At 41.6% G+C, this 5,765-nt stretch overlaps 1 long non-coding RNA gene across 2 annotated transcripts; it reads left to right on the top strand.

Moving 5' to 3' along the window:
* The first annotated feature begins 1,050 nt into the window (after positions 1–1,050).
* LOC125536613 lies at positions 1,051–4,875 on the top strand. Of its 2 annotated transcripts, none has more exons than XR_007295090.1 (4): positions 1,051–2,095; positions 2,255–2,412; positions 2,500–2,674; positions 3,368–4,875. It is a non-coding gene; the product is annotated as an uncharacterized LOC125536613 (long non-coding RNA). The 2 variants fall into 2 exon arrangements; XR_007295091.1 differs by having other exon boundaries at positions 3,335–4,875.
* The last annotated feature ends 890 nt before the right edge of the window (positions 4,876–5,765 follow it).

Raw genomic sequence — 5,765 nt, 5'->3', positions numbered from 1 at the left:
GAAAACCACTGCAAAGGCGACCACGTGGAAGTTGCAAGGATGACTGACGATGCTACAGATCGGATGCATGTCATTGCAAGGTCGTTTTTATGATTATACATTTCTTCTAGATATGGACATGGACCTTCTTGTAACTACTAGCTGGCAGCATCTGAATGCTATCATGATGTTTTGATGGACATGCTATTTTTTTTATCTTCTTGCAATGCACGGCATATGCGCTATAATAATAATAATTACTATTATTATTAAAGTCATCAATTGCTTCCAAACTTATAAAATACTATCCACCAATGCCATTTATAAGTTGACAAAAAACATTTCACACCGGAGAATTCCCTGCCTGGGCCATCCCACGCAGTAGTGATCTCCTATACCGCGCTTTGCACGCAACGAGAAGACACAGCGCTCCAATTAGGGCCGGCCCATGTGCGGGCAATCCGTTTTTAAATTTCGTTTTATTATTTTTATTTTTCTTTTCCATTATCGTTTTTTCTTCTTGAAATAATTTGGTACTTAAAAAACCACCAAAAATTTTAAAAAGAACTTTTAAGTAAATTTTTGAATAAAGCATAAAATGATTGTGTCACATATTCAAAACATGTTTGCAATTTTTAAAACAAATGTTTGGGAAATCAAAAAATATTCATTATTTTTAAATTTTTGTTTATTACGAATTATTAATGAAATTGAACAAAATGGTCGCCAAAATGTTATCGGTGATGCAGCAAAATGTTGTCATGCCCATTGAAGTTTATGATTTTTTTTCTCCCGTTGCAACGCACGGTCCCTTTTATGCTATTATTATATGTTGCAAAAGATTTTTGATGGGTTCATCGTCACAATACGCTTCGTGGGTTCACCGTCACAATACACTTTCTTCTTATGTAATAATATGCTTTTACGATTTGTACAGACAAAATCGTAATATAAACGAGATGGTACTAATTTGGAGTCCGCACATCATATACAAAAATAATATATGTACAAATCCCCGTGTGTTGTGAAAGATTTCATCCGTTTAGTGAAAAAAAATTAGCATGCCCTCTCTCTTCCCCGCGCGACGCGAGACTCCAGGCGCTAGCCGCCAGGGTTCCTTCCGCCGCCACGCGCCCGCGCCTCATCCCTCCGCTCTTGGCAAACACTCGTCACCATGTTCCATCCCTTTGCAGTCATCATCGTAGTCCCCCGCTGCTGCTCAATAGCCTTGACGGAGCACCATCCGCCGGCTCCCTGGAGCACGCCGCCCGTCGGTAGCCGCCATGGAGCGCCGGTGGATGCCCTGATTGTCCGCGACCCTGCCGCGGCAACTCACGCCCTCGCCTCGCGCTGGTACGGAGACGATGCTTACCGGCTTCGTGCAGGCCCTCCTCATGGACAGCTCCCTGTTCTGCCTCTGCCACCTCCCGTGGCTGAGCAGAGCGAGGATAGAACGAGTGAGGAGATCGAGAGAAGAAATATTCAGTTGATTTTGCAGGGCATGGAGATTGATATGATTTGTTTTGTTGTCCGCATGTTCGACGATGATGGCGCCCACACCTTTTCCTGTTGTTTGGGCAAAGGCCGGTCTGTTTGATGTGCGAGTAAAACTTTAGACATGTGACGGGCCAAAGGAGATGTTTTGCAAAATTTGTTTGGGGCTGAAGGAGATCCTGAGCAAACCGATGAAAGAGTGGTGGCTGCTGGAAGTTGGCTAGTGATTGATCAGCAGCTTCATTGAGGAAAGCCAAACAAGTGGCTGGAGATGTATTTTGTAGGACTTGATATTTACAGTTTCGGGAGCAGCAGTGTTGCTTGCATCTTTTTTCTGCATCTATGATCTGATGATGCTTTATTTGGTGTTGTTAACCATGGCACTACATTAGGGCTTTGTTGATGATGATTTCTGCTGATTTGCATAGTCGAGTTCTTTTTTCACTTCCAGAGTAAGTTTAGTGCAAGTAAAACGTCAGTTTCACTCTGGCTAAACCGCTCACTGTTGTTTATGCTCCTGTGGCAGCAGAGGAATAGACCCGGCAAGGAAGGGAGCTACACCAGCATAGTCGGTGGATTTAACCGGGAAAATGAATCCTGAAATTTCTGGTTGGACCAAGAGGTAATTTCTGTTTCCGTATACCATGCAGTAGTTGATGCAGAGTATTTGTGCGTCCAAATAGCAACATGAATGTGGTGTTAGTAGTTTCTCAATTTCAGTGTCGGAAAAATTATGTGGTTATTTTTGTAGCATTTCTGATGGACCGATTTTGTGTTGGAGGCCGGTGATTGGGGCAGGGCTGCAACTCCTAACAGGGCACCATGCCCTACAAGGGTACAAGTGGCTCACGACTTGATGGCATGGTTGGGGCTGGAATGACGAAGAAGATTAATGGGGTGGATGATGAGCATGCTACAACCTGAATGACAAACAAAAACGTATGGTTAGCAATTTGTTTGGGGATCCCAAATAATCTGCCAATCTCTCATATCCCCTTCTCTGCCATGGGTTTGGATGATCGGCAGATTTAGATTGGGACACAGAAGAGAGATGAGGAGGAAGAAAGCATGAACAATTCAAGTGAAAGAGAGAAAGAACATGGACACCCCAAGTCTCTCGGATTGATATGAACAGCTCAGGTCCTCCTGCCATGGTGCCTGACCCTGAGTTTGCCAACCCCACATCTAAGTTCCCTGCCAGGTGCGACTGTCTCATGCTTGTCACCATCTCAGCTTGCAGACTGATTGTTTAGTCTTTATAGGTTGCTATTTTTCTTTTTGTCATTGATATTTTACATAACAAAATTTGATTTGCTATTTACAAATATGAACCGCTATATGCGTGCATAAATTAGCTTCAATTTCATGTGTCAACTTAAAAGAGTCTGTAGTGTTGGTAATTTGGTGATTGATCAATGAAGGAAAGTTCCCCACAAGAAAAAATGAAGGAAAGTTGCAGGTAAAAAGAATGTCATGGAAGGCGTTTTTCTCGTACAGGTCGCCCATGACATGAGAATCCTACTTGGTGAAAGTCATCGGCGTGCTTCTCTCCCTTTTGTAATTTTTACCAATACATGCGAGATTCCGTGATTTTACCACGGAAGAGAAATTGAGCAGTTGCATATGTTGATCAGGTTATTTAGGACTTGAATTAGTCATTGCTGGACGTCTGTTTGGAAGATAGACTTCGCTTAATTGTTCCCTTTCCCTTGTCTACTGTTTTGATCGATGCCCAATCATGGCAGATTACACATGGCAAAGCAAGCTATAGTGTCTATTTTGGCAACCATATGTGTATGTGACTTGTGTTTCGTAGTCCCTTTAACTGCATTGTACTTCTACTGCCTCTTATCTGTTACAGTTGTGGTGACAATCTAATGGGAATAAGTGCCAGGGACGAGGAGATGTGGAGACTTGAGGTAACTGCTATAGCGGTGGTAGGATCTTGTATGGAGAATAGCAGGAGTAATGTTTGAATCCTACTATAGGCAGTGCCTTGCTATGAATGGCTGCGACAACGGGCGGGTATTGGAGTTCATTGTGGTATGCACGATGGATGTGTGGTCCGTGGAGTGAAGATCCATCTAGCATGAATTTTTTCGTTCTTCTGTTGGCAAGTAATCCTAAGACTTTTTTTCCGGGTGAATACTAAAACTAATTACCCTACACAATTCACAGTTTTTATATTCTTATGGCACCTAAGTATATCTGTAATTGAAAAAATGTTCAGAATTTACTGTATGAAGGGCGCATATAAATGTTATTCAGTTTTATTTGTAGAGATGCTTGCTGGTATTTCGTATTCATTTCAAGATTTTAGTAGGGTATATGCCTATAATTCTTGCTCTCCATGCTTGCTGAAATTTTAGTAGCACTCAATAACACGCCATGTTTGGCGCACATGTTCATGACGTGAAGTAGGTTGTTATTCTGTAGCATCCCAAAGTGTATTGGGCATCACAACAATATGTATCCCGTTGCAGTGCATGGGCTTAAAAATAATTCTTCAACTTTTTGTTAGTGTCAAATTGAATTATTAGAACAACAATTGAATATATGTTATTTAGGCTAACATACCAAATTATTTAGGCTTCCTGTAATTATTTGTTTTCAGGAAACAACATGTGCCAATGCAACATATTCTGTTGTGTCTATAACTACCTCGCTGTTTTGAACAATAGACATCAAAGCTCTCGGATATATGTTTCTTTCTACAACCTGCTTGAACCTATGAAAGACACTTTGTAGCCTAATCACAAGAGATTTAAAAATACTGTTGCTGACCTATGAAAGACACTTTGTAGCCTAATCCATCTCAAAGATATGCCATCTATCTATTGGTAAAATCTATGCATTACTTGTACGTATGCATTAATAATCATGTTTTTTTTTTGTTTATTTATGCACCAGTTTGATTTTTTGCTAGAGGAGTCTTGGTCGCTCTAGAAGCTTTGGCGGCCAAGACAGAGACATAGTCGGGAGCGGGGCTAAGGACGGTGGCCCCCTCCCTCCCCGTTGGGCTCAGGGAAATCCTATGAGGTGACGACAGGGTGAGTTCTACTTCAAGCACACCCATGACAGCTAGCTATGCGGCGAAGGTTGACAAGGAGGTGGAGTTCGGAAGCACACGTTCGACCATTACAACCCAGTGCATGTGTCCCCGTACCTGGTGGCACGGCAACCAGGTGAATACCCCTCATGAGATGCGCGCGATCGGACGAAGAGGAAACGTATCAACATGAATATGTTGCAAGGGGTATGCGAGGATTTGTTTCTCCCGTTGCAACACACGGCCCTTTTGCTAGTCTAATTAATGTATGTACTAGCAGGTCTCGTCTGATCGAGCACCTCGGTACATATGTAACATCTCAATTTTCAATTTGGATGTTATACATAGGTCATCATATGCATATCATATTTTATTTGCATTTTGGTTTGATCCTAGAAATCTTAAGCAACTCAAAGACCTAAGGAGAGAGTTGGGGATTTCATTATTTTTATATTTGAATTTTTCTCAAATTTGAAAAGAGGATCATTTTGGTTTAATATTTTTCTCTCTGAAATATTTCTAATATTAAAAATAAAAGAGAGGGGATAAAAGGACTTCTTCAAAATAAAAAAAATATTGGAGGAAAATGTTAAAATCAAATAAATATTTTATTGGATTTTATTCGAGGTTTTCTTTGAATTAGAAAAAATATATGCATTTTTTTAAATTGCATTTTTGGGCAGAAAAATGTTCACTTTATTCTAAATATTTTATTTAGATGATGAAAATTGTTTTTGGCATTTTTAGAATTTTGTTTCATAATTATTTAGGATTTTCTTCGGCGGAATTTATTTTATTTAAAAAAACGCGAACCGACCTAGGAGCCGGCTCGGGCCGGGACTCCCAGGCGCCCCCCGCCGCCAGCCTTTATAAGGCGAGGCCCGATGCCGCCAGCCCCAAGCCGCGCCCTGCGAAACCCTAGCCGCCGCCGCTCCACCGCCGCGCCGTCGCCGGAACCCAACCCCGCCGCCGCCGACCGGTTTTTTTCCGAGTGTTCGTCGGTGTCTTTTTGGTAAACCCTAGATCTACTCCGGTTTTTTTATAGATCGGTTTTTCTCTGTTTTTCTTCGGTTAGATCTATTCTGCGAACGTTCGCTCATTTAGTTCTTATAACGAATGAATTCATTCGTTTGTCTTTGTTAGCGGACGTTCGTCCGATAGATGTTTTCTTTTTCTGTTTTATTTCGCCAGGGACCTATCCGCGATTATTTTTATCGCAGATTAGCCCCTGATCTTCAAACCC

Source organism: Triticum urartu, chromosome 2, assembly GCF_003073215.2.
Source record: "Triticum urartu cultivar G1812 chromosome 2, Tu2.1, whole genome shotgun sequence".
In the NCBI taxonomy this organism is placed as follows: domain Eukaryota; kingdom Viridiplantae; phylum Streptophyta; class Magnoliopsida; order Poales; family Poaceae; genus Triticum; species Triticum urartu.
This window is presented reverse-complemented; position numbering and strand designations above follow the sequence as displayed.